The sequence below is a fragment of the Cornus florida genome, unplaced genomic scaffold (genome assembly GCF_030987335.1).
Source record: "Cornus florida cultivar Cherokee Brave unplaced genomic scaffold, ASM3098733v1 CherokeeBrave_3.0.0_Hap2_Chr11, whole genome shotgun sequence".
In the NCBI taxonomy this organism is placed as follows: Eukaryota; Viridiplantae; Streptophyta; class Magnoliopsida; order Cornales; family Cornaceae; genus Cornus; species Cornus florida.
Window position 1 is genome coordinate 68054229 of NW_026775581.1, and position 27860 is coordinate 68082088.

At 35.1% G+C, this 27860-nt stretch overlaps 1 long non-coding RNA gene across 1 annotated transcript; it reads left to right on the forward strand.

Annotated features, from left to right (window-relative positions):
• Positions 1-21276: 21276 nt before the first annotated feature.
• On the forward strand, positions 21277-27208 carry LOC132286040 (uncharacterized). Its single transcript, XR_009472657.1, has 2 exons — positions 21277-26462; positions 26674-27208. It is a non-coding gene; the product is annotated as an uncharacterized LOC132286040 (long non-coding RNA).
• Positions 27209-27860: the final 652 nt, after the last annotated feature.

Consider the following 27860-nt stretch of genomic DNA (forward strand, 5'->3'; position numbering starts at 1 on the left):
CTGCTGTGTCTTCCTACTCAATATTTCTATTTTCCACCATTTGTTCAGGAAATTCACGAATCTTTCTTACTTTTAGGTGAGGATTAGAATTCCTTTGCAATTCATTATAAATGGGTTATTCTATTTGTACAGATACAATGGAGAGGTGCTTTAAATCCTTTTTTGTCTTTTAGTTCTCAGTTCGTCTTTACTGCGGGGCAGAGCAGATTGGTAGCTCGCAAGGCTCATAACCTTGAGGTCATGGGTTCAAATCCAGTCTCCGATGCATAATTTTTATGCTTGGTTTTTAAATTTTTTTTTTTTTTTTTTTTTTTTTACCATTTGTGAACGAATTTTTGCTGGTTGCCTGTTTCTTTTTTGTTTGCTTGCAGTCACTTGAATGTGGACTTAGTGAAAGTTAAAGAACCTTTTTCGTGGATGGACTTCTTACATGTTATTTTGGACTGTACATCCTGTGATTAGTTGAAAACAGAAGAGAGTATCTAATTCTCTGTTTTTGTTTTTTGTTCTGTAGGCTTGGATTTTTCTTTACTAATCATTTTGGTGTTTACGGACACTTGTTATTTTGGTTGTTTTTAGTTGATTTTGAGAGCGGTCTTTTGGAAAAGCTAAGAGACCCTTTACCTGGTTAAACTGCAGGAAATGATCAATGTTTCTGTAAGTTTGTATAAGGATATTGAGTCATTGGCATATCTTACCAAAGACCTGAGTTGTAATGTATTAAAGTGCCTTGAGTTGTTTATGGACATTTTTTTTGAAGACATAGCGGACAAAAAAGGGAGAAGATTATTGTGTAATAGTTGCATCCTCGGTCGCACAATTAGGTATCAGGTAAATGGACTTTAGTAAATAACTTAGTTTGACCTTTGATCTTGGTTTGGCTCATAAACTGTTTTGACTCAAAACTTTTAAGTTTTAGATTTTTTTTGATAGGTTGCAAATGTTGCTTCAATTGAACAGGATAGCTTGGATCGAATGATCAACCGATTGAATTGGTTTCAGGTAATATTTAGTTCAAAGTCAGAATTCATCGATTGCATGGTTGAAAGATGGAATGCCTGTGAGACTTCCGGTAAGCTTCGATCAATCGTACTTGTCAGACCTACGTATTTGGCGCCTATATAAGTAGTGGGGTGTTTTTATGTAGGACCTCAATGAAGGCCGGTAGTGCTCGGTAAATGTCATAGTGCAGTTGGGACCTTGTGGTAGGCAGCATTCGATTCGTCTTGGTTTGTGCTTATTTAGGTTTTGAAAGTTGTGTAACAGTGTATTTGGTATTATTTCACCTTCTTCCCAATTTTTACCCTTTTTATTCTTCCTTCGTCTATATTTCTCTTTTCCACCAGTTGTTCTGAAAATTCAAAGATCTTTCTTGCTTGATATATTAGGTGAGGATTACTATTCCCTTACAATTCATTATAAATGAGTTAATCTATTTGTACAGGTATAGTGGAGGTCCATGTTAAATCCTTGTTTGTCTATTAGTTCTCAGTTCCTGTCTTCAGCTTGGGGCCTCCACGAAATTATTTTTATTCTTTTTAAATTTTTTTATTTTTTATTTAGCATGTGTGAATTAAGTGTCTTGCTGGTTGCTCGTTACTTTTTTGCTTATTTGCAGTCACTTGAAGATGGACTTGGTGAAAGTTAAAGAGCCTTTTGTGTGGCTGGACTTCTTACTTGTTATTGGACTAAAAATCCTGTGATTAGTTAAAAACAGAAGAGAGTATCTAATTCTCTGTTTTGTTTTTTGTTCTTGGATATTGCTTGACATCTGTCTTTGGTGTTTACAAACTCGTGTTATTTTGCTTGTTTGTAGTTGATTTTGAGAGCGGACTTTTGCAAAAGCTAAGAGAACCTTTACCTGGTTAGACTGCAGGAAATTTTCCTTGTAGTAAGTTTGTATTAGGATATTGAGTCATTGGCATATCTTACCCAAAACCTAAGTTGCTATATATATCAAAGTTCCTTTAGTTTTTTATGGACATTTTTTTTTGAAGACATGGCAGACAAAAAATTGAGAAGATCATGGTGAAATATTTGCATCCTCAATTTTGCAATTAGGTACAGGTAAATGGTCTTTAGTAAATACCTTAGTTTGACCTTTGATCTTGGTTTGCTTCTAAACTTGTTTTGATTCTAAACTTCTAAGTTTTTAGATTTTTTTTCGAAAGCTTGGAATTTATGCATTGATCGATTTAGAGAGATTTGATCAAATGATCAACTGATTGAATTGGTTTTAGGTATTATTTAGTTCAAATTCAGAATGCATCTATTGCATGGTGGATAGGTTGAATTCCTTTTGGACTTGTAGCCTTCGATCAATTGAACTTGTTGGACCTACGTATTCGGTGCCTGTATAATAGTATTGGCGTGTTTTTATGTAGGATCTCAATGAAGGCCAGTAGTGTTCGGGAGATGTCATAGTGCAATCGGGACCTTGTGGTATGCAGCATTTGATTCATCTTGGTTTGTGCTTATATTTGCTATTATTTCACCGTTTATTCTTCCTTCGTCTATATTTCTCTTTTCCACCATTTGTTCTGAAAATCCATGGATCTTTCTTACACTGAATATTAGGTGAGGATTGCCATTCCTTTACAATTCATTACAAATGGCTTATTATATTTGTACAGATATAGTGGGGGAGCGTATTAAATCCTCGTTTGTCTATTAGCTCTCAGTTCTTGTCTTCAGTGTGGGTTAGAGCAGTGTGGTGGCTCGCGAGGCTCCTAACCTTGATGACATGGGTTCAATTCTTGTCTATGCAACATTATATTTATTATTGGGGATTTTTTTTTAGCATGTGTGAACAAGTGTGTGTTGCTTTTTGCTCGTTACTTTTTTGCTTGTTTGCTGTCACTTGAATATGGACTTGGTGAAAGTTCAAGAGCCTTTTGCGTTGCTGGACTTCTTACTTGCTATTGAAGATGGACTTCTTACCTCTGATTAGTTGAAAACAGAAGAGTATCTAATTTTCTGTTTTTGTTTGTTGCTTGACCTCTCTCTTTGATGTTTACGAACATTTGTTATCTTGCTTGTTTGAAGTTGATTTTGTGAGCGGTCTTTTGGAAGAGCTAAGAGAACCTTTACCTGGTTAGACTGCAGGAAATGATCGATGTTTCTGTTAGTTTGTTTTAGGATATTGAGTCATTGGCATATCTTACCTAAAACCTGAGTTGTAATGTTTCAAATTGCCTTGACTTCGTACCTGCGCTGAGTTGAAAACAGAGGAGAGTATCTAATTCTCTGCTTTTGATTTTTGTTCTTGGTTTTGCTTGACCTCTCCATTTGATGTTTACAAACATTTGTTATTTTACTTGTTTGAAGTTGATTTTGGGAGCGGTCTTTTGGAAGATCTAAGAGAACCTTTACCTTGTTCGACTGCAGGAAATGATCGATGTTTCTGTAAGTTTGTATTAGGATATTGAGTCATTGGCATATCTTATCTAAAACTTGAGTTGTAATATATCGATATTCCTTGAGTTGTTTGTGGACATTTTTTTGAAGACATGGTTGGCAAAAAATGAGAAGATCATTGTGGAATATTTGCATCCTAAATCGCATAATTAGGTATCATGTAAATGGACTTTAGTAAATAACTTAGTTTGACCTTTGATCTTGGTTTGACTCATAAACTGTCTTGATTCAAAACTTTAAGTTTTAGATTTTTTTTTTCAAAAGCTTGCAAATACTGCTTTGATCTATCCAGATAGATTTTATCGAATGATCAACCGATTGAATTGGTTTAAGGTAATATTTAGTTCAAAGTCAGAATGCATCGATTGCATGATCGATAGATTGAATGCCTATTAGACTGCCAACAAGTGTCAATCAATCGTACTTGTCAGACCTATGTATTCTGTGCCTGTATAATAGTAGTGTGGTGTTTTTATGTAGGATCTCAATGAAGGCCTGCAGTGTTTGGGAAATGTCATAGTTCAGTCGGAACCTTGTGATAGGAAGCATTCGATTCGTCTTGGTTTGTGCTTATTTACGTTTTGAAAGTTGTGCAACATTATATTTGGTATTATTTCACCATCATCCCAATATTTACCACTGTGTTTATTCTTCCTTTATCTATATTTATTTTTTCCACCATTTGTTCTGAAAATTCATCGATCTTTCATACTTGGAATATTAGGTGAGGATTGCCATTCCTTTACAATTCATTACATATGGCTTAGAGAACCTTTACCTGGTTAGACTGCAGGAAATGATCGATGTTTCTGCAAGTTTGTATTAGGATATTGAGTCATTAGCATATCTTACCCAAAACCTTTATTGTAATGTATCAAGCCTTGAGTTGTTTATGGACATTTTTGAAGACATGGTGGACAAAAAATGAGAAGATTCATTGCGGAATATTTATTATTTGCATCCACAATTAGGTATCAGGTAAATGTACTTTAGTAAATAACTTAGTTTGACCTTTGATCTTGGTTTGGCATTAATTGTTTTTATTCAAAACTTAAAGTTTTAGATTATTTTCAAAGGCTTTCAAATTATGCTTTGATCGATCCAGATAGCTTTGATAGATACAGATAGCTTTGATCAAATGATCAGCCGATTGAATTGGTTTCAGCTAATATTTAGTTCAAAGTCAGAATGCATCTATTTCATTGTCGATAGATTTGAATGCCTCTGAGACGTAAGCTTCAATTAATCGTACTTGTCAGACCTACATATTCGGTGCCTGTATAATAGTATTGGTGTGTTTTTATGTAGGATCTCAATGAAGGCTAGTAGTGTTTGGGAAATGTCATAGTGCAATCGGAATCTTGTGGTAGGCAGCATTCGATTCATTTTTGTTTGTGCTTATATTTGGTATCATTTCACCATCATCCCAAATTTTACCGCTTTGCTTATTCTTCCTTCATCTATATTTCTCTTTTCCACCATTTGTTCTGAAAATTCATGTATCTTTCTTACACTGAATTTTAGGTGAGGATTGCTATTCCTTTACAATTCATTACAACTGGCTTATTGTATTTGTACAGATATAGTGGGGGAGCATATTAAATCCTTGTTTGTCTAGTAGTTCTCAGTTCTTGTCTTCAGTGTGGGGCAGAGCAGTTTGGTAGCTCACAAGGCTCCTAACCTTAAGGTCATGGGTTCAAATTCCGTCTCCGCAGCTTTATATATATATATATATATATTTTAACATATGTGAATAAGTTTGTTATGCTGGTTCTCCGTTATTTTTTTGCTTGTTTGTAGTCACTTGAAGATTGGCTTGGTGAAAGTTAAAGAGCCTTTTACGTGGCTGGACTTCTTACTTGTCATTGGACAGTGCATCCTGTGATTAGTTGAAAACAGAAGATAGTATCTAATTCTCTGTTTTTGTTTTTTGTTCTTGGCTTTTGCTTGATCTCTCTCTTTGGTGTTTACAAACGCTTGTTTTTTCTGCTTTATTTGTAGTTGTTTTTGAGAGCGGTCTATTGGAAGAGCTAAGAGAAGCTTTACCTGGTTAGACTGCAGGAAATGATTGATGTTTCTGTAAGTTTGTTTTATGATATTTAGTCATTTGCATATCTTACCAAAACCTTAGTTGTAATGTATCAAAGTGCCATGAGTTGTTTATGGACATTTATTTTGAAGACATGGCAGACAAAAAATTGAGAACATCATGGTGGAATATTTGCATCCTCAATCGCACAATTATGTATCAGGTAAATGGACTTCAGTAAAAACCATAGTTTGACCTTTGATCTTGATTTGGCTCTTAAACTATTTTGGTTTTAAAAGTTTTAGATTTAGATTATTTTCAAAAGCTTGGAAGTTATGTGTTGTTCGATCCAGAGAGCTTTGATAGAATGATCAACCGATTGAATTGGTTTCAGGTGATATTTAGGTCAAAGTCATCGATTGCATGCTGGATAGGGAGAATTCCTTTTAGACTTCTTGTAGTCTTCGATCAATCGAACTTGTCGGACCTACATGTCTAGTGCCTATAAAACGGTAGTGGTGTTTTTTTATGTAGGATCTCAATTAAGGCCAGTAGTGTTCTGGAAATGTCATAGTGCAGTCGGGACCTTGTGGTAGGCAGCATTCAATTCGTCTTGTTTGTGCGTATTTACGTTTTGAAAGTTGTGTAACTGTATATTTGGAATTATTTCACAATCTTCCCAATTTCTACCGCTGTGTTTATTCTTCCTTCATCTATATTTCTCTTTTCCACCATTTGTTCTGAAAATTAATTGATCCTTCTTACTAGGAATATTAGGTGGGGATTAGTTTTTCCTTACAATTCATTATAAATGGGTTATTCTAATTGTACAGATGTAGTGGATGAGTATATTAAGTCCTTGTTTGTCTATTAGTTCCAGTTCTCGTCTTCAGCGTGTGGCAGAGCAGTTTGGTAGCTCGCAAGGCTCCTAACCTTGACGTCATGGGTTCAAATCCTGTATCTGCAACATTATAATTTATTCTTAGTTTTTTTTTTTTTTTTTTTTAGAACATGTTTGAATAAGTGTGTTTTGCTGGTTGCTCTTTACTTTTTGCTTGTTTGCAGTCAATTAAAGATGAACTTGGAGAAAGTTAAAAGTCCTTTTGCGTGGCTGGACTTCTTCCTTGTTATTGAAGATGGACTTCTTACCCGTGATTAGTTGAAAACAGTAGAGTATCTAATTCTCTGTTTTTGTTTTTTTTTTACTTGGATTTTGCTTGACCTCTCTCTTTGGCGTTTACAAACATTTGTTATTTTGCTTGTTGAAGATTCTTTTGAGAGCGGTCTTTTGGAAGAGCTTAGAAAACCTTTACCTGGTTAGACTGCTGGAAATAATCGATAATTCTGCAAGTTTGTATTAGGATATTGAGTCATTGGCATATCTTACCCAAAACCTTTGTTGTAATGTAACGAAGTGCCTTGGGTTGTTTATGGACATTTTTGAAGACATGGTGGACAAAAAATGAGAAGATTCACTGCGGAATAATTATTATTTGCATCCTCAATCGCACAATTAGGTATCAGGTAATTGGACTTTAGTAAAAAACTTAGTTTGACATTTGATTAAGTTTTAGATTATTTTGAAAGGCTTGCAAATTATGCTTTGATCGATCTAGATAGCTTTGATAGATACAGATTGCTTTGATCAAATGATCAGCCGATTGTATTGGTTTCAGGAAATATTTAGTTCAAAGTCAGAATGCATCGATTGCATGGTCGATAGATTTGAATGCCTGTGAGACTGCCAGTAAACTTCGATCAATCGTACTTGTCAGACCTACGTATTCGGTGCCTGTATAATAGTATTGGTGTGTTTTTATGTGGGATCTCAATCAAGGCCTGTATTGTTCGGGGAATGTCATAGTGCAATCGGGATCCTGTGGTAGGCAGCATTTGATTCATCTTGGTTTGTGCTTATATTTGGTATTATTTCACCATCATCCCAATTTTTACTGCTGTGTTTATTATTCCTTCAACTGTATTTCTCTTTTCCACCTTTTGTTCTGGAAAGTCATGGATCTTTCTTACACTGAATATTTGGTGAGGATTGCTATTCCTTTACAATTCTATACAAATGGCTTATGGTATTTGTACAGATATAGTTGGGGAGCATATTAAATCCCTGTTTGTCTATTAGTTCTCAGTTCTTGTCTTCAGCGTGGGGCAGAGCAGTTTGGTAGCTAACAAGGCTCCTAACCTTGATGTAATGGGTTCAAATCCCGTCCCCGCAGCCTTATTTTCATTCTTGGTTTTTTTTTTTTTTTTTTTTTAACATATGTGAATACGTTTGTTATGCTGGTTGTCCGTTACTTTTTTGCTTGTTTGCAGTCACTTGAAGATTGGCTTGGTGAAAGTTAAAGAGCCTTTTGAGTGGCTGGACTTCTTACTTGTCATTGAACTGTTCATCCTGTGAATAGTTGAAAACAGAAGATAGTTTTTGTTTTTTGTTCTTGGCTTTTGCTTGACCTCTCTCTTTGGTGTTTTCAAACGCTTGTTATTTTGCTTTATTTGTAGTTGTTTTTGAGAGCGGTCTATTGGAAGAGCTAAGAGATCCTTTACCTGGTTAGACAGCGGGAAATGATTGATGTTTCTGTAAGTTTGTTTTAGGATATTGATTCATTTGCATATCTTAACCAAAACCTGAGTTGTAATGTATCAAAGTGCCTTGAGTTGTTTATGGACATTAATTTTGAAGACATGGCAGACAAAAAATTGAGATCATCATGGTGGAATATTTGCATCCTCAATCTCACAATTATGTATCAGGTAAATGGACTTCAGTAAAAACCTTAGTTTGACCTTTGATCTTGGTTTGGCTCTTAAACTATTTTGGTTCTAAACTTTTAAGTTTTAGATTTAGATTATTTTCGAAAGCTTGGAAGTTATGTGTTGTTTGATCCAGAGAGCTTTGATCGAATGATCAACCGATTGAATTGGTTTCAGGTGATATTTAGGTCAAAGTCAGAATGCATCGATTGCATGGTGGATAGGGTGACTTCTTTTTAGACTTCTTGTAGTCTTCAATCAATCGAACTTGTTTGACCTACATGTCTGGTGCCTGTATAACAGTAGTGGCATGTTTTTATATAGGATCTCAATGAAAGCCAGTAGTATCTGTGAAATGTCGTAGTGCAGTCAGGACCTTGTGGCAGCATTCGATTTGTCTTGGTTTGTGCTTATTTTGAAATTATCTTCCCAATTTTTACTGCTGTGTTTATTCTTCCTTCATCTATATTTCTCTTTTCTACCATTTGTTCTGAAAATTAATTGCTCTCTCTTACTTGGAATATTAGGTGGGGATTACTATTCCTTTACAATTCATTATAAATGGGTTATTCTATTTGTACTGATATAGTGGGGGAGTATAGTAAATCCTTGTTTGTCTATTAGTTCACAGTTCTCATCTTCAGCGTGTGGCAGAGCAATTTGGTAGCTCGCAAGGCTCCTAACCTTGACGTCATGGGTTCAAATCCTGTATCTGCAACATTCTAATTAATTCGTAGGTTTTTTTTTAGCATGTTTGAATAAGTGTGTTTTGCTGGTTGCTCTTTACTTTTTTGCTTGTTTGCAGTCAATTGAAGATGGACTTGGTGAAAGTTAAAAGTGCCTTTTGCGTGGCTAGACTTCTTCTTTGTCATTGAAGATGGACTTCTTATCCGTGATTAGTTGAAAACTGTAGAGTATCTAATTCTCTGTTTTTGTTTTTTGTTCTTGGATTTTTCTTGATCTCTCTCTTGGTGTTTACAAACATTTGTTATTTTTCTTGTTTGAAGTTGATTTTGAGAGCGGTCTTTTGGAAGAGCTTAGAGAACCTTTACCTGGTTAGACTGCTGGAAACGATCGATGTTTCTGAAAGTTTGTATTAGGATATTGAGTCATTGGCATATCTTACCCAAAACCTTTGTTGTAATGTATCAAAGTACCTTGAGTTGTTTATGGACATTTTCTAAGACATTGTGGAAAAAAATTAGAAGATTCATTGCGGAATATTTATTATTTGCATCGTCAATCGCACAATTAGGTATCAGGCAAATGGACTTTAGTAAATAAATTGGTTTGGCCTTTGATCTTGGTTTGACTCATTAACTGTTTTTATTCAAGACATTAATGTTTAGATTATTTTTGAAGACTTGCGAATTATGCTTTGATAGATCCAGATAGCTTTGATTGAATGATCAGCGGATTGAATTGGTTTCTGGTAATATTTAGTTCAAAGTCATAATGCATTGATTGCATGGTCGGTAGATTTGAATGCCTGTGAGATTGCCAGTAAGCTTCGATCAATCGTACTTGTCAGACCTACGTATTCGCTGCCTATATAATAGTATTGGTGTGTTTTAATGTAAGATCTCAATTAATGCCAGTAGTGCTTGGGAAATGTCTTGGTGCAATCGGGACCTTGTGGTAGAGAGCATTCGATTTGTCTTGGTTTGTGCTTATATTTGGTATTATTTCACCATCATCCCAATTTTTACTGCTTTTTTTATTCTTCCTTCATCTATGTTTCTCTTTTCCACCATTTGTTCTGAAAAATCATGGATCTTTCTTACACTGAATATTAGGTGAGGATTGCTATTCCTTTACAATTCATTACTAATGGCTTAATCTATTTGTACAGATATAGTGGGGGAGCATATTAAATTTTTGTTTGTCTATTTGTTCTCAGTTCTGGTCTTCAGTGTGGGGCAGAGCAGTTTGGTAGCTCACAAGGCTCCTAACGTCATGGGTTCAAATCTTGTCTCCACAGTTTTATTTATTTATTTATTTTTTTTAACATGTTTGAATAAGTTTGTCATGCTGGTTGCCCGTTACTTTTTTGCTTATTTGCAGTCACTTGAAGATTGGCTTGGTGAAAGTTAAAGAGCCTTTTGCGTGTTTGCGTGGCTGGACTTCTTACTTGTCATTGAACTGTACATCCTCTGATTAGTTGAAAACAGAAGATAGTATCTAATTATCTGTTTTTGTTTTTTGTCCTTGGCTTTTGCTTGACCTCTCTCTTTAATGTTTACAAATGCTTGTTATTTTACTTTATTTGTAGTTGATTTTGAGAGCGGTCTATTGGAAGAGCTAAGAGAACCTTTACCTGGTTAGACTGCAGGAAATGATTGATATTTCTGTAAGTTTGCTTTAGGATATTGAGTCATTTGCATATCTTACCCAAAACCAGAGTTGTAATGTATTAAAGTGCCTTGAGATGTTTATGGACATTAATTTTGAAGACATGGCAGACAAAAAATTGAGATCATCATGGTGGAATATTTGCATTCTCAATGCACAATTATGTATCAGGTAAATGGACTTCAGTAAATACCATAGTTTGACCTTAAAGTTTTAGATTTAGATTATTTTTGAAAGTTTGGAAGTTATGTGTTGTTCGATCCAGAGAGCTTTGATCGAATGATCAGCTGATTGAATTGGTTTCAGGTGATATTTAGGTCAAAGTCAGAATGCATCGATTGCATGGTGGATAGGGTGAATTCCTTTTAGACTTCTTGTAGTCTTCGATCAATCAAACTTGTTGGACCTACGTATCTGGTTCCTGTATAACAGTAGTGGCGTGTTTTTATGTAGGATCTTAATGAAGGCCAGTAGTGTTTATATCGAGGCAATAGTGCAGTCGGAACCTTGTGGTAGGCAGCATTCGATTCATCTTGGTTTGTGCTTATTTACGTTTTGAAAGTTGTGTAATTGTATATTTGGAATTATTTTTACCATCTTCCCGGTTTTTACCGCTGTGTTTATTCTTCCTTCATCTATATTTCTCTTTTCCACTATATGTTCTGAAATTTATGGATCTTTCTTACATGGAATATTAGGTGGGGATTACTATGGGTTATTCTATTTCTACATATATAGTTCAGGAGCATATTAAATCCTTTTGTCTATTCATTCACAGTTCTCATCTTCAGCGTGTGGCTGAGCAGTTTGGTAGCTCACAAGGTTCGTAACCTTGATGTTATTCAAATCCTTCATCTGCACCATTATTTTTTTCCTTCCCTTTTTTTTTTTTTTTTAAACATGTGTGATTTGCTGGTTGCTAGTTACTTTTTTGCTTGTTTGCAGTCACTTTAAGATGGACTTGGTGAAAGTTAAAGTGCCTGTTACGTGGATGGACTTCTTACTTGTTAATGGACTGTACATCCTGTGATTAGATGAAAACAGAAGAGAGTATCTAATTCTGTGTTTTTGTTTTTTGTTCTTGGATTTTGCTTGACCACTCTCTTTGGTGTTTACAAACACTTGTTAGTTTGCTTGTGTGTAGTTGATTTTGAGAGCGGACTTTTGGAAAAGCTCAGAGAACCTTTACCTTGGTAGACTGCACGGAATTTTATTTATTGTAAGTTTGTATTAGGATATTGAGTCAATGGTATATCTTACCCAAAACCTGTGTTGTTATATATATCAAAGTGCCTTGAGTTGTTTATGGACATTTTTTTGAAGACATGGCAGAAAAAAAATTGAGAAGGTCAAGGTGGATATTTGCATCCTCAATCGCACAATTAGGTACTGGTAATTGGTCTTTAGTAATACCTTTGGTAGACCTTTGATCTTGGTTTGGCTCCTAAACTGTTTTGATTCTAAACATTTGAGTTTTTGATTTTTTTCTAAAGCTTGGAATTTATGCGTTGATCGATCCAGAGAGATTTGATTGAATGATCAACCGATTGAATTGGTTTCAGGTATTATTTAGTTTCAAAGTTAGAATGCATCGATTGCATGGTGGATAGGTTGACCTTTTAGACTTTCTTATAGTCTTTGATCAATCGAACTTGTCGGACCTACGTATTCGGTGCCTGTATAATAGTATTGGCATGTTTTTGTGTAGGATCTCAATGAAGGCCAGGAGTGTTCGGGAAATGTCATAGTGCATTCGCGACCTTGTGTTAGGCAGCATTTGTTTAGTCTTGGTAAACATTTTGAAAGTTGTGTAACAGTAAATTTGGTATTATTTCACCATCTTCCCAATTTTTACGGCTGTGTTTATTCTTCCTTCATCTATATTTTTCTTTTCCACCATTTGTTCTGAAAATTCATGGATCTTTCTTACTTGGAATATTAGGAGAGCATTACTATTCCTTTACAATTCATTATAAATGGGTTATTCTATTTGTACAGATATAGTGGAGGAGCATATTAAATCCTTGTTTGTCTATTAGTTCTCAGTTCCTGTCTTCAGCGCGGGGCAGAGTAGTTTGGTAGCTCGCAAGGCTCCTAACCTTGATGTCATTGGTTCAAATCGTCTCCGCAGCATTATTTTTATTTTTATTTTTATTTTTATTATTTTTTTTTAACATGTTTGAATAAGTTTGTTTTGCTGGTTGCTCGTTACTTTTTTGCTTTTGCGGTCAGTTGAAGATGGACTTGGTGAAAGTTAAAAGAGCCTTTTGCATGGCTGGACTTCTTTTTATTAGACTGTACAAACTGTGATTAGTTGAAAACAAAAAAGTTTCTATTTCTCTGTTTTCGTTTTTCATTCTTTGATTTTGGTTGACCCCTCTCTTTGGTGTTTACCAACACTTTTAATTTTGCTTGTTTATAGTTGATTTTGAGAGCAGTCTTTTGGAAGAGCTAACAAAACCTTTACCTGGTTAGACTGCAGGATGTGATCGATGTTTCTGTGAGTTTGTACCCAAATCCTGAGTTGTAATGCATCAAATTGCCTTGAGTTTATGGACATTTTTTTGAAGACATGTAGACAAAAAATTGAGAAGATCATGGTGGAATATTTAAATCCTCAATCGCACAATTAGGTATCTGGTAAATGGACTTCAGTAAATACCTTAGTTTGACCTTTGATCTTGTTTTGGCTCCGAAACTCTTTTGATTCTAAACTTTAAGTTTTAGATTTTATTCGAAAGCTTGGAAGTTATGCGTCGATCAATCCCGTGAGCTTTGATCGGAATGGTCAACCGATTGAATTAGTTTCAGGTAATATTTAGTTCAAAGTCAGAATGCATTGATTGCATGGTCGATAGATTGAATGCCTGTGAGACTTCAATCGTACTTGTCAGACCTACGTATTCGGTGCCTTTATAATAGTAGTGTGGTGTTTTTATGTAGGATCTCAATGAAGGCTAGTAGTGTTCGGGAAATGTCATAGTGCAGTCGGGACCTTGTGGTAGGCAGCATTCTATTTGTCTTGGTTTGTGCTTATTTACATTTTAACTGTATATTTGGTATTATTTCACCATCTTCTTAATTTTTACCACTCTGTTTATTCTTCCTTCATCTATATTTATCTTTTCCACCATTTGTTCTGAAAATTCATGGATCTTTTTTACTTGGAATATTAGGAGAGGATTACTATTCCTTTACAATTCATTATAAATGGGTTATTCTATTTGTACAGATATAGTGGAGGAGCATATTAAATCCTTATTTGTCTATTTGTTCTCAGTTTCTGTCTTCAGCGTGGGGCACAGAGCAGTTTGGTCGATCGGAAGGCTCCTGACCTAGACGTCATGGGTTCAAATCCCGTCTCCGCAGCATTATTATTATTATTTTTATTTTTAACATGTCAATAAGTTTGATTTTCTGGTTGCTCGTTACTCTTTTTGCTTATTTGCAGTCACTTGAAGCCTTTTGCAGGGCTGGACTTTTTACTTGTTATTGGACTGTACATCCTGTCATTAGTTGAAAACAAAAAAGAGAGTATCTAATTCTCTGTTTTCATTTTTCGTTCTTGGATTTTGCTTGACCTCTCTCTTTGGTGTTTACCAAAACTTGTTATTTTGCTTGTTTATAGTTTATTTTAGAGCAGTCTTTTGGAAGAGCTAAGGGAACCTTTACCTGGTTAGGCTGCAGGAAATGATCAATGTTTATGTGAGTTTGTACCCAAAACCTGAGTTGTAATGTATCATAGTGCCTTGTTGTTTATGGACATTTTTTTGAAGCCATGCAGACAAAAAATTGAGAAGATCGTGGTGGAATATTTAAATCCTCAATCTCACAATTAGGTATCAGGTAAATGGTCTTTAGTAAATACATTAGTTTTACGTTTTGAAAGTTGTGTAACATTATATTTGTTATTATTTCACCGAATACGTAGGTCGATAGATTGAATGCTTGTGGGACTTCCAGTAAGCTTCGATCAATCGTACCTGTAAGACGTACGTATTCGGTGCCTTTATAATAGTATTGTGGTGTTTTTATGTAGGATCTCAATGAAGGCCAGTAGTGTTTGGGAAAAGTCATAGTGCAGTTGGGACCTTCTTGTTCGCAGCATTCGATTCATCTTGGTTTGTGCTTATTTACGGTTTTTTTTTTTTTTTTTTTTTTTTTCCCCTAGTTGGTACTCACACACACTTGTCTCTTTTGAGACTTGAACCCTTGACCTTCCTTTGGGATGTAAGAGGTTGATACCACTAGGCCACTTACCCGTTGGTGCTTATTTACGTTTTGAAAGTTGTGTAACAGTATATTTGTTATTGTTTTTCCATCTTCCCAATTTTTACCACTTATGTTTATTCTTCCTTAATCTATTCTCTTTCCACCATTTGATCTGAAAATTCATTGATATTTCTTACTTGGAATTTTAGGTTAGGATTACTATTTCTTTACAATTTATTGTAAGTTGGTTATTCTTTTTGTACAGATATAGTGGAGGAGCATATTAAAACCTTGTTTGTCTATTAGTTCTCAGTTCTTGTCTTCAAGTCTCCTAACCTTGACGTCATGGTTTCAAATCCTGTCTCCGCAGCATTATTTTTATTTTTTGGTTTTTTTTTTAGCCTCTCTGAATAAGTTTGTTTTGCTGTTTACGCGTTACTTTTTTGCTTGCTTGACCTCTCGCTTTGGTGTTTACAAACACTTGTTATTTCGCTTGTTTGTAGTTGATTTTGAGAACGGTCTTTTTGAAAAGCTAAGAGAACCTTTAATGATCGATGTTTCTGTAAGTTTGTATTAGGATATTGAGTCATTGGCATATCTTACCCAAAACCTGAGTTTTTGTTGTGTCTAAGTACCTTGATTTGTTTATGGACATTTTTTTGAAGACATGGCTGACAAAAAATTGAGAAGATCAAGGATATTTGCATCCTCAATCGGACAATTTGGTACAAGTAAATGGACAATACCTTAGTTTGACCTTTGATCTAGTTTTGGCTCCTAAATTGTTATTGATTCTAAACTTTTAAGTTTTAGATTTATTTTCGAAAGCTTGTAATTTAATCGTTGATCGATCCAGAGAGTTTTGATAGAATGATCAACCAATTGAATTGGTTTTTGGTAATATTTAGTTCAATGTCAGAATGCATTGATTGCATGGTGCATAGGTTGAATTCCTTTTAGACTTCTTCTAGTCTTTGATCAACCGAACTTGTCAGACCTATGTATTTGGTGCCTGTATAATAGTAGTGGCGTGTTTTTATGTAGGATCTCAATGAAGGCATGCAGTGTTTGGGAAATGTCATAGTGCAGTCGGGACCTTGTGGGAGGCTGCATTCGATTCATCTTGGTTTTTGCTTATTTACGTTTTGAAAGTTTGTATAACAGTATATTTGGTGTTATTTCACCATCTTCCCAATTTCACCATCTTTCATTTATGTTTCTTTTTTCATTGATCTTTCTTACTTGATATATAAGGTGAGGATTGCTACTCTCTTACAATTCATTTTCAATGGGTTATTCTATTTGTGCAGATATAGTGGTGGAGCATATTAAATCCTTGCTTGTCTATCTACTCAGTTCTTGTCTGCAGCCTGTGGCGGAGAAGTTTGGTAGCTCGCAAGTTTCCTAACCTTGATGTCATGGATTCAAATCCCTTCTCCGCAGCATTATTTTTATTCTTGGGTTTTTTTAGCATGTGTGAATAAGTATGTTTTGCTGGTTGCTTGTTACCTTTTTTGCTTGTTTGCAGTCACTTGAAGATGGACATGGTGAAAGTTAAAGAGACTTTTGTGTGGCTGAACTTTTTACTTTTTATTGGACTATACATCCTGTGATTAGTTAAAAACAAAATAGAGTATATAATTCTCTGTTTTGTTTTTGGTTCTTGGATTTTGCTTGACCTCTCTTTGGTGCTTACAAACTCTTGTTATTTTGCTATTTTGTAGTTGATTTTTAGAGCGGACTTTTGGAAAAGCTAAGAGAACCTTTACCTGGTTAGACTGCAGGAAATTTTATTTGTTGTACGTTTGTATTAGGATATTGAGTCATTGGCATATCTTACCCAAAACCTAACTTGCTATATATATCAAAGTTCCTTGAATTTTTTATGGTCATTTTTTTTATTTTTTTCGAAAGCTTGGAAGCTATGCACTGATCGATCCAGAGATCTTTGATCGAATGATCGACCGATTGAATTGGTTTCAGGTAATATTTAGTTAAAAGTCAGAATGCATCGATTGCGCGGTGGATAGGTTGAATTCCTTTTAGACTCCTTGTAGTCTTCGATCAATTGAACTTGTCGGACCTACGCATTCGGTGCCTGTATAATAGTAGTGGCATTTTTTTATGTAGGATTCCAATGAAGGTGTAGTGTTTTGGAAATGTCATAGTGCAGTCTGGACCTTGTGGGAGGCAGCATTCGATTCGTCTTGGTTCGTGGTTATTTATGTTTTGAACATTGTTTTACAGTATATTTGATTTTATTTCACCATCTTCCCAATTTTTACCGCTGTGTTTATTCTTCCTTCATATATATATTTCTCCTTTCCACCATTTGTTTTTAAAATTCATGTATCTTTCTTACTTGCAATATTAGGTGAGGATTACTTTTCCTTTTACAATTCATTATAAATGGCTTATTCTATTTGTACAGATATAGTGGAGGAGCATATTAAATCATTGTTTGTCTATTTGTTCTCAGTTCTTGTTTTCAGCGTGGGGTAGAGTAGTTCGGTAGCTCGCAAGGCTTCTAACATTGACAGCATGGGTTCAAATCCTGTCTCCGCAGCGTTATTTTTATTCTTGCATAATTTTTTTCCTGCATGTGTGAATAAGTTTGTTTTGCGTCGGGACCTTGTTGGACGCAGCATTCGATTCGTCTTGGTTCGTGGTTATTTATGTTTTGAAAGTTGTTTTACAGTATATCTGATTTTATTTCACCATCTTCCCAATTTTTACCACTGTGTTTATTCTTCCTTCATATATATATTTCTCCTTTCCACCATTTGTTTTTAAAATTCATGTATCTTTCTTACTTGGAATATTAGGTGAGGATTACTTTTCCTTTTACAATTCATTATAAATGGCTTATTCTATTTGTACAGATATAGTGGAGGAGCATATTAAATCATTGTTTGTCTATTTGTTCTCAGTTCTTGTTTTCAGCGTGGGATAGAGCAGTTTGGTAGCTCACAAGGCTCCTAACATTGACAGCATGGGTTCAAATCCCGTCTCCGCAGCATTATTTTTATTCATGTGTAATTTTTTTTCCGCATGTGTGAATAAGTTTGTTTTGCTGGTTACTCGTTACTTTCTTACTTGTTTGCAGTCACTTGAAGATGGACTTTGTGAAAGTTATAGAGGCTTTTGCGTGGCTGCACTTTTTACTTGTTATTGGACTTTATATCCTGCAATTAGTTGAAAACTGAAGATGGTATCTAATTCTCTGTTTTTGTTTTTTGTTCTAGGATTTTGCTTGACCTCTCTCTTTGTTATTTTGCTTGTTTATAGTTGATATTGAGAGCGGTCTTTTGGAAGAGCTAAGACATCCTTTACCTAGTTAGACTGCTGGAAATGATTGATTTTCTTTAAGTTTGTATTAGGATGCTGAGTCATTGGCATATCTTGTCAAAGTGCCTTGAGTTGTTCATGTACATTTTTTTTAAGACATGGCAGACAAAAAATTGAGATCATGTTGGATTATTTGCTTCCTCAATCACACAATTATGTATCGGGTAAATGGACTTTTAGTAAATTCCTTTGTTTGACCTTTGATCTTGGTTTGGCTCCTAAACTGTTTTGATTAAGAACTTAAAAATTTTTTTTTTGAAAGTTTGGAAGTTATGTGTTGAACAATCCAGAGAGCTTTGATTGAATGATCAACTGACTTAATTGGTTTTAGCTAATATTAGTTCAAAGTCAGAATGCATCAAGTGCATGGTTGATTGTTTGAATTCCTTTTAGACTTCCAGTAGTCTTCGATCAATCGAACTTGTCGGACCTACGTATTCGGTGCCTGTATAATCGTATTGGCGCGTTTTTATGTAGGATCTCAATGAAGGCCAGTAGTGTTCGGTAAATGTCATAGTGCAATCTGGATCTTGTGTTACGCAGCATTACTATTTGTCTTTGATTGTGCTAATTTGCATTTTGAAAGTTGTGTAACAGAGTATATTTGGTAATTATTTCACCATCTCCCCAATTTTTACTTATGTGTTTAATCTTCATTCATCCATTTTTCTGTTTTCCACCATTTGTTCTGAAAATTCATGGATCTTTCTTACTTGAAATATTAGGAGAGGATTAGAATTCCTTTACAATTCATTATAAATGGGTTGTTCTATTTGTACAGATACAGTGGAGGGGGTGCATGAAATCCTTGTTTGTCTATTAGTTCTCAGTTCTTGTCTTCAGCGCGGGGCAGATCAGTTTGGTGGCTCTTAAGACTCATAACCTTGAGGTCTTGGATTCAAATTCCCTCTCCGTAGCATTATTATTTTTTAGCATGTTTTGCTTGTTTGCTGGTTGCTCTCTACTTTTTTGCTTGTTTGCAGTCACTTGAAGATGGAATGGACTTTGTGAAAGTTAAAGAACCTTTTGCATTACTGGACTACTTATCATTGGACTTTACATCCTGTGATTAGTTGAAAACTGAATAGAGTATCTAATTCTCTTTTTTCTTTTTTCTTTTTTCTATCTTCTATCTTCTTGGATTCTGCTTTACGTCTCTTTTTGATGTTTACAGACTTGTTATTTTTGTTGATTGTAGTTGATTTTGAGATCGGTCTTTTGGAAGATCTAAGAGTGCCTTTAGCTCTGGTTAGACTGCAAGAAATGATCAATGTTTCTGTAAGTTTGTACCAAGTAATGTATCGAAGTGCCTTGAGTTGAGAAGATCGTGGTGGAATATTTGCATCCCAGTCGCACGATTAGGTACAAGTTAAATGGACTCAAGTAAATACCTTAGTTTGACCTTTGATCTTGGTTTGGCTCATAAACTGTTTTGATTCATAACTTTAAGTTTTACATTTTTTTTCAAAAGCTTGCAAATTATGCTTCAATCGATCCAGAGAGGTTTGATCGAATGATCAACCGATTGAATTGGTTTCAGGTAATATTTAGTTGACAGTCAGAATGCATCGATTGCATGGTCGTTAGATTGAATACCTGTCAGACTTCCAGTAGGCTTCGATCAATCAAACTAGTCAGACCTATGGATTCGATGCCTTTATAATAGTAGTGGCATGTTTGTATGTAGGATCTCTATGAAGGCCAGTAGGGCTTGGCAAATGTCATAGTGCAGTCGGGACCTTGTGGTAGTCAGCATTCAATTTGTCTTGGTTTGTGCTTATTTATGTTTTAAAAGTTGTGTAACAGTATAGTATATTGGTAAAGTGCACTTAACACCCCTGTTATGTACTCTCAGAACCATTTTCACCCCCTATTTTAAAAAACGTGCTATATTTTGTCAACACCCCTCAAATCACTTTTCTGCAAAATATGTATTCGAATATAGACGTCATCTACATACGACATAGCCAGAAGCACACATTCTCCAATATAAAAGCAGCCTCGATCTTTAAGTTCTCTATCAGCAGCACGATCAAGATTCAAGCCAGCAACGGGTGGTTGAATTTTCTGTACTGATTGAAGCTCGCCGATTCCTACACGATAATCACCCTCAGCTCTACCACCTTAACTTTATCGACCTCAAATTACAAAAACACAATCTCTCTATATCTATATATCTCTTTCTAAACATGAAGAATACATACTGTATGGCCGACTGAAATGCAATATATCAAGTGACCCAAAGAAGGATCAGATTGACCCGAATAACATCATATTTGGGGGTGTCCTCTTCGGTAATTTCACAAAAATATTTTTTTAAAATAATGTAAACTATGTCTATTTAAGGGTAATCTGGTCAATGACTTACTTTAATGTGTCAGATAGGACTTATTTGCACTTTTTTTTTGATTTGAGGGTTTTTTGAGCACGAGGGGGTTGATATGCACTGTAAGGACGGGTGTTAAATGCATTGTACCCTAGTATATTTGATATTATTTTCACCATCTTCCCAATTTATACTGCTGTGTTTAATATTCCTTCCAGCATGTGTGAATGAGTTTCTTTTGCTGGTTGCTCGTTACTTTTTGGCTTTTATGCAGTCACTTGAAGATGGACTTGGTAAAAGTTAAAGAACGTTTTGTGTGGCTGGGCTTCTTACTTGTTATTGGGCTTTACATACTGTGATTAGTTGAAAACAGAAGAGAGTATCTAATTCTCTGTAATTTTTTTTGGTTCTATCTCCTTGGATTGTGCTTGACCTCTCTTTTTGTTGTTTGTACTTGTTATTTTGCTTGTTTGTAGTGGATTTCGAGAATGGTCTTTTGGAAGAGCTAAGAGAACCTTTACCTAGTTAGACTGCAGGAACTGATCAATCTTATATTAAGTTTGTGTTAGGATATTAAGTCATTGGCATATCCTAGTTTGTGGATATTTTTTTGAAGTGGTGGCAGACAAAGAAATTAAGAAGATCATGGTGGAATATTTGCATCCTCAATCGCACAATATTATATATCCGGTAAATGGACTTCATTAAAAACCTTAGTTTGACCTTTGATATTTGTTTGGCTCCTAAACTGCTTTGATTCTAAACTTTTAAGTTTTAGATTTTTTTCGAAAGCTTGGAATTTATGCGTTGATCGATTCAGAGAGCTTTGATCGAATGATCAACCGATTGAATTTGTTTCAGGTAGTATTTAGTTCAAACTCAGAATGTATCGATTGCATGGTGGATAGGTTCTTTTAGACTAATTGTAGTTTTCAATCAATTGAACTTGTTGGACCTACGTAATTGCCTGTATTATAGTACTGACATGTTTTTATGTATGATCTCAATGAAGGCCACTAGGGTTCGGGAAATGCCATAGTACAGTTGTGACCTTGTGGTAGGCAGCATTCGATTTGTCCTGGTTTTTTTGCTTATTTACATTTTGAAAGTTGTAGCTTTATATTTGATATTATTTCACCATCTTCCCTTTTTTTTTTTTTTACTGCTGTGTTTAGTTTTTAATCTTCATCTCTATTTCTCTTTTCTATCATTTGTTCTGAAAATTCATGGAGCTTTCTTACTTGAAATATTAGGTGAGGATTAGAATTCCTTTACAATTCATTTATAAATGGGTTATTCTATTTATACTGATATAGTGGAGGAGCGCATTAAATCCTTGTTTGTCTATTAATACTCAGTTCTAGTCTTCAGCGCAGGGCAGAGCAGTTTGGTAGCTCGCAAGGCTTGTAACCTTGAGGTCATGGGTTCAAATCCCGTCTCTGCAGTAGTATTTTATTTTTAATTTTTTGTTTCAGCTTTTGTTAATGAGTTTTTGTTGTTTGCTGGTTTCATGGCTGGACTCCTATGTAGAGAAGGTATTGGCATTTTAGGTTTTGTTGTTTCCAGTTTTTGTGACTGGTGGAAAATATGTACAGAATCTCTAGTAGCTAGACTGATATTTTGGTTGGCTTCTAAAAAATTAATATTTTGTTCTCCGCAGCTATATCTTGCGAAGTGTAGAATGGTCCTTGATAGGTCTGCAGTTTTGTTTCTTGTAGGTTTTGCCAGTTGTTCACATTACATGATCTGAACACTTGTAAGAGAAACAGTGGGATCATTCTTAAAACTCTTTAAGAGTGCCTGTTGTCCAGCTGGACATGAACCCTTGAATTTTTATTTTTATTTTTATTTATTTATTATTTATTCTTATTTTTTTTCCTTGGAAGTAATTACGTTCTTATCTTTAATTTCTGAGAAACAAATTTTATGGATTTTCTGCTTTGTAGATTTTCATGCGAAGGCTTTGCTGTGGTACAGAACTTATGAATGGTTGAGCTTTCAAGGGCTTCTTGCTAAGGCTCTCCTCTGCTCTGTGCTTTCTTTCTTTCCTTTCTTTTTCTTTTTTGTTTTTTCCCCTCAATTCTTCACTTACACGTCTCTTTCATGAGGGTATCCTGTGTTTTGTATTATCTTCCTTATCAATGATTTTTATATTTGTTGCTATCAAATTTAGTTGAACTTGATTTTGTATAATAACAGTGGGTGGATTTTATGTAGGATCTTAATAAAGACTAAAGTAAATGTCAAAGTGTAGTCGGGTCCTTGTGGCAGGCTGCATTTGATTGGTCTTGGTAAGTGCTTATTTACATTTTGAAAGTTGTGTAACAGTATCTTTGGTATTATCTCCCCTTCTACTAAATTTTTACTGCTCTGTTTAAATCTTTCTTCATCTCTCTCACCTTTTCTGCCTTTTGTTCTGAAAATTGATGGATCCATCTTATTACTTGAAATATTAGGTGAGGATCGGAACCCTTTTACTGTGTTCTCTATAAATGGGCTATTCTATTTGTACAGAATCTACAGATATAGTGGAGGGGCGCATTAAATCCTTGTTTGCATCTTAGTTCTCACTTTTCTTCAGTGTAGGGCAGAGAGCAGTTTGGTAGCTTGCAAGGCTCATTACCTTGAGGTCACGGTTTCAAATCCCGTCTCTGTAACATTCTTTTATGCTTGGTTTTTGTTTTGTAGCATGTGTGAATGAGTTCCTTTTGCTGGTTGGTCGTTACTTTTTTGCTTGTTTGCAATCTATTACTTGAAGATGGAATTGGTGAAAGTTAAAAGAGCCTTTTTCGTGGCTGGACTTCTTCTGTTATTGGACTGTATCCTGCCATTATTTGAAAGCAGAAGAGATAATCTAATTCTTTGTTTTTGTTTTTTGTTCTATTTTCTTTGTTTTTGCTTTAACTCTCTCTTTGGTGTTTACCGACACTTGTTGTTTTGCTTGTTTGTAGTCGATTTGCTTGGACCTGACCTTAAGGTGGATTTCGAGCATGGTCTTTTGGAATAGCTAAGAGAATCTCTACCTGGTTAGATTGCAGGAAATGATCAATCTTTTACTCTCTAATTTTTATAAGCCTGATGTGAATGAGATCTTTTACTCTTTAATTTTTACAAGTCTGATGTGAATGATATATAGCTACTGCTGTTATAGCACTTTTGCTTGTAATTTTCTGTTAGGATATATAGCTGTTGTTGGTACTTTCTTTTCTGTCTTTCTGCTTCTGTTAGATTGTTACGATACAGGATGTAGGAACACATAGGTGAGGTTTCTAATTTTTCTCCTTTGCGGCTGCTTACAAGCTATTTGTTCTTTCCTTTCCACCTTGTTTCCAAACAAAATTGTTCAGTGTTGGTGGATGCACTCTAAACCTTGGTATCTTATGTTTTGTATTATCTTCCTTACCGATGATTTTCTTATTTGTTACTAATGAATTTTGGTGAACTTGATTCTGGATAGGCATATGGTCATTACATTTGGAGAGCAAAACCTCCTTTTTGTTTCTGTGGTTTATTGCTTGTGGACTTGTTGTTTGTGCATTGCCTTGTATTATTTACCATCACAACTAACTGCATACTTTTGTAAGGGAGCATATCTTCCCCCCAACAAAAAAAATAAAAATAATAATAATAATAAGGATGCATTTCCTATTCAGACTGAACTTGACTCTTGGACAATCGACTTCCATTCTGGATTTTGTCATCAATGTAATTACGCCATCTCAGCTGATGAGTTTTCTGAGCGAGCGTGCGTGCGTGTGTGTGTGTATATATATATATTTGTTTTTGTTCTTGTTATCTTTCTAGTGTTTGGTGGCAGCAATTATCTGTTTGCGGTTATTTTTTTCCCTTTTGTGGACTGCGCCTAGCACTTTTCTTCGTGATTTGCCGTCATTAAACGCATTCACCAACTAATATCAGCACCAACGGATGCACTTCTACATAGTTACAACACAGCATTTTGTTTTACTTTGTTGGATATTTCTTTATGCCCAAATTTTTAGATTCCATTTTTTTTCTTCCTGTTTTACACTCTAGGAGAACCGAACATTTCAAAATTGGATGGACATAAGTACTCAATTCTGCTTTGCCGTGTCTCAATGTGTTTTTTTTCTTGGTAGGGATTTTATGCATTATCTTCGAGATTTAATGAACTTCTAATCATCATATATGTGCATTTCCTTCAAATGATTGTCTTAATCTATTTTGTAAGACACATATTGTTGATATCTTATTTTGAGATATGATGTTTTGTCATTGACCGGGATGACGTCTTACATTTTTGCATATTCAATCTTATACTTGGATAATTGTAAGCATCTTTTTTAATTAGATTCTTAGTCAGAGGTTACTTGCATTGCTTTGAATTCCATGAGTAGGTTGGAACGTCTTGGTTAATCCAAATTTTCTGTATGAACAACTTATTTTATTAAGGTTTTAACTGAGTTGAATGTGTATCTTTATATTTCTGTTTCTTTTGTGGCATTATGAGTGACCGTCACAATTTGTACTGAGGTTAGACATTAGTGCTGAACTGAAATTTCTTGAGCACCTGATGCAACGTAGATTGAACTGCAAATACACATCTCTTTTTAATACCGATTCTTGGTGATATGGTTCTTTGTTCTTTACTCGTTGCAGTGAACGTATGGGAGGATATACTGTAATTCACTGATTGAGCACCCGCATCTGGAACAACGAACCGTTATTTATCTATGATGTCTATCGTGCGAACCCGTGATACAATTGTTCTAGTTTATATGTGCATTCTGTTTATTTGTTTATGTTAGTTTTTATGTGCGATATATTTATTTGTGTTTTTTTATATGGATTTTGGAGAGTACGAGGAGAGCATTCTATCTTGTTTCCGCCGCCTTTTCCATTGGCTAATGTGTAATGCAATTAGCAGTAACACTTACTATGTTGCTGAGATTGTATTTAGAATTAAAAGAAAATGGGTATATAAATACTAGTTTTGTTCATTGCCCTCTCTTTGTTTCTGTGCAATCTTGGTATTTTTGTCTGCTTGTTGGGTTACCTTGTAGGGATCATACGAAATTTCTTGACAGTTGGATAATGCTAGATTCCGTCTAGCGATGCATCAGTTCAGGCTGTTAACTTTCTACTCCTTTTCTGTGCACACACTAATAATCTATTGGGAAAGTATTGCTTGTATTGTTCGGGGTGAATTGCTTGTTGGATGAGACGATTGGTGATTATGGTTCCAGAAGATAGTGTTTCCAATTTGTATTATAGAAGATGTGTTGATAAGTAGTTAAGAGTTAAGACCAAAGAACCATCGCTATTTATAGGATTATATCCCATGTCTCCTATTTGGCTTTCAATTTGCATTTGTCTATGGACACCATCTTTTACCTGAAATTTGTCTTTTCTTGTTAACGTACCTTTTGAAGTGATGTAGAGTCTCCTGCTCTCTCAGTTAAAGTGAATGACAGTGTGCTGATGGATGTCAGGGTTCTGCACACCACGTCTTCTGTTTATATATTATACTAGTATTAAGTAAGCAAAATTACAGTAATGTCCTTAACAAGCAAAAATGAACTCTTAACAACTAACACTCTCTTGTTTTTCCCTTTTGGTGTTTGAGTAAGACTGAAAATTCACTTTTGTGTAAATGAAATTATTGGTACCGTTTTTAGTGATTCTATCTCGTTCACATGTTTTTTTTCTTCTTTCTTGTTACTTACCTTTTAAGTGTTTGCAGAGTCTTCTGCTATCCCCTTGTTCCTTTTGGTGGTCGTGTTAAATTGAAAACTCATCATTGTCTAAATGAGGTTATTGGTACCATTTTTAATGATACTCTCTTCACTATTGAATCGAAAGATGAAATGAGGATGTTGTCATGCCTTCATGTGAGGCTGCTGATTTTACTTGCGTTTTCTTGTTGCTAGTTCTCATTTATTCTTTTCATGCAAGGTTTCTTTCAAATCTTTACTCTTGTCATTTCATCCATTACAAGGAAATTGACATATTAAAGGCAAGGTTCCGTTGCATGTGAGCAGTTAAACTTTATACTCTCATTCTTTCACATGGTTTATAAGATATAATTTTTTTTATTTATAATAGATATTGCTTTGATTTTTAGATTGCATTTTTTCCTTTTACTTGCCAATATAGATGTGATGAGCGGATCATTGGTGAAATTGATGGTTCTTAAAATGTGTGAGAACACTTCTCTAACAATGATTCCATCTTCTCATCGTAGGAATGCTGCTTGATCCTCACTTACTATGATTGAGGTTCTTATAACATATGGATATGTACACACTCACACTCTTGGGGAATGTGCGTCGGCAGCCTGTTTAGAGAGTTCTCTGCTTTCTCGTTGCAACATGTTGAAGCTATATTTAGCAGCATGTGCTTGGGGACTTGATTGCAGTTATTTAACCTGTTCTAGTAAATTCCGCTTCTGTATCCTGATGCCTGGATGGATTCTTGTTTCTTAGGGACCTCATGGTATATTTCAAGATCTAAGTGATTGAATGTATATGGTGCTGTTATGACACACACGTGAGTGTGTCCTGCTGTCAAGAGTGAGGTTAGATTATTATTGTGGAATTAGAAATTTGAATTTGTTGTATCTATCTAATAAAAATTTGTAGGAACGGTAGTGTTGTGGTATTTTCTTTGTGAAGGGGTCTGCTGCTTGATTCCCCATCTCCGTTTTCTCCTCCCTTAATGTTGTAGAAAACGTCCATTCCATTGTTTTTTTGGTAATACGTCCTTCCTTTTCCCAGATAGCACTGAGATTTACTTTTTATCCTCAAGTGTTAATATTGGTTCTTTTGTGGTTTAATTTCTATAACCTTATATTTTATTCTGGTTTTGTGTGTTCTGTTGTTCTCTTCTCCGAAATAACTACTACTTTTTTTCTTTTTTCTCTCATTTCTGTTTTCATTACAGTGGAGAGTTAAATCTTCGAGTTGTTGAGCTTTACAACTTCAATGTTTTATGTGGAAGATACGGATGACATGTTGCAAGAATTGAATTGTGTTGCAGGTTCTTTTTGTTCATATTACTTCTAGAAATTTGGAGTTAAAGAAAATGTGTTTTGAGTTATTTTTTTGACTGACTATTGAGAATTTTGGTACGCTTAGTAGGGTGGAATTTTAATTTTGATACTTCAGGTTGAGGGTCATCATTACTTTTAGGAGCATAGTTCGTAGGTTTAACCTATAGTATGCTGCTGGTGATCCTTTCAATTAATGTCGGGTCATTCTTCTCCTATGTAACTGAAGACTTCATCCTCTCTGCTTTTGATTGATCTCTGCCTGATACATTGTATTCCTAATACAAACATCCCTATGCTAAAACACATCAGTCTGGGTAGTGATGTGAAGTTTCATCAACCGTCTTATTGATGGAGAACCGGAACCGGGCCTGGCCCGAGAG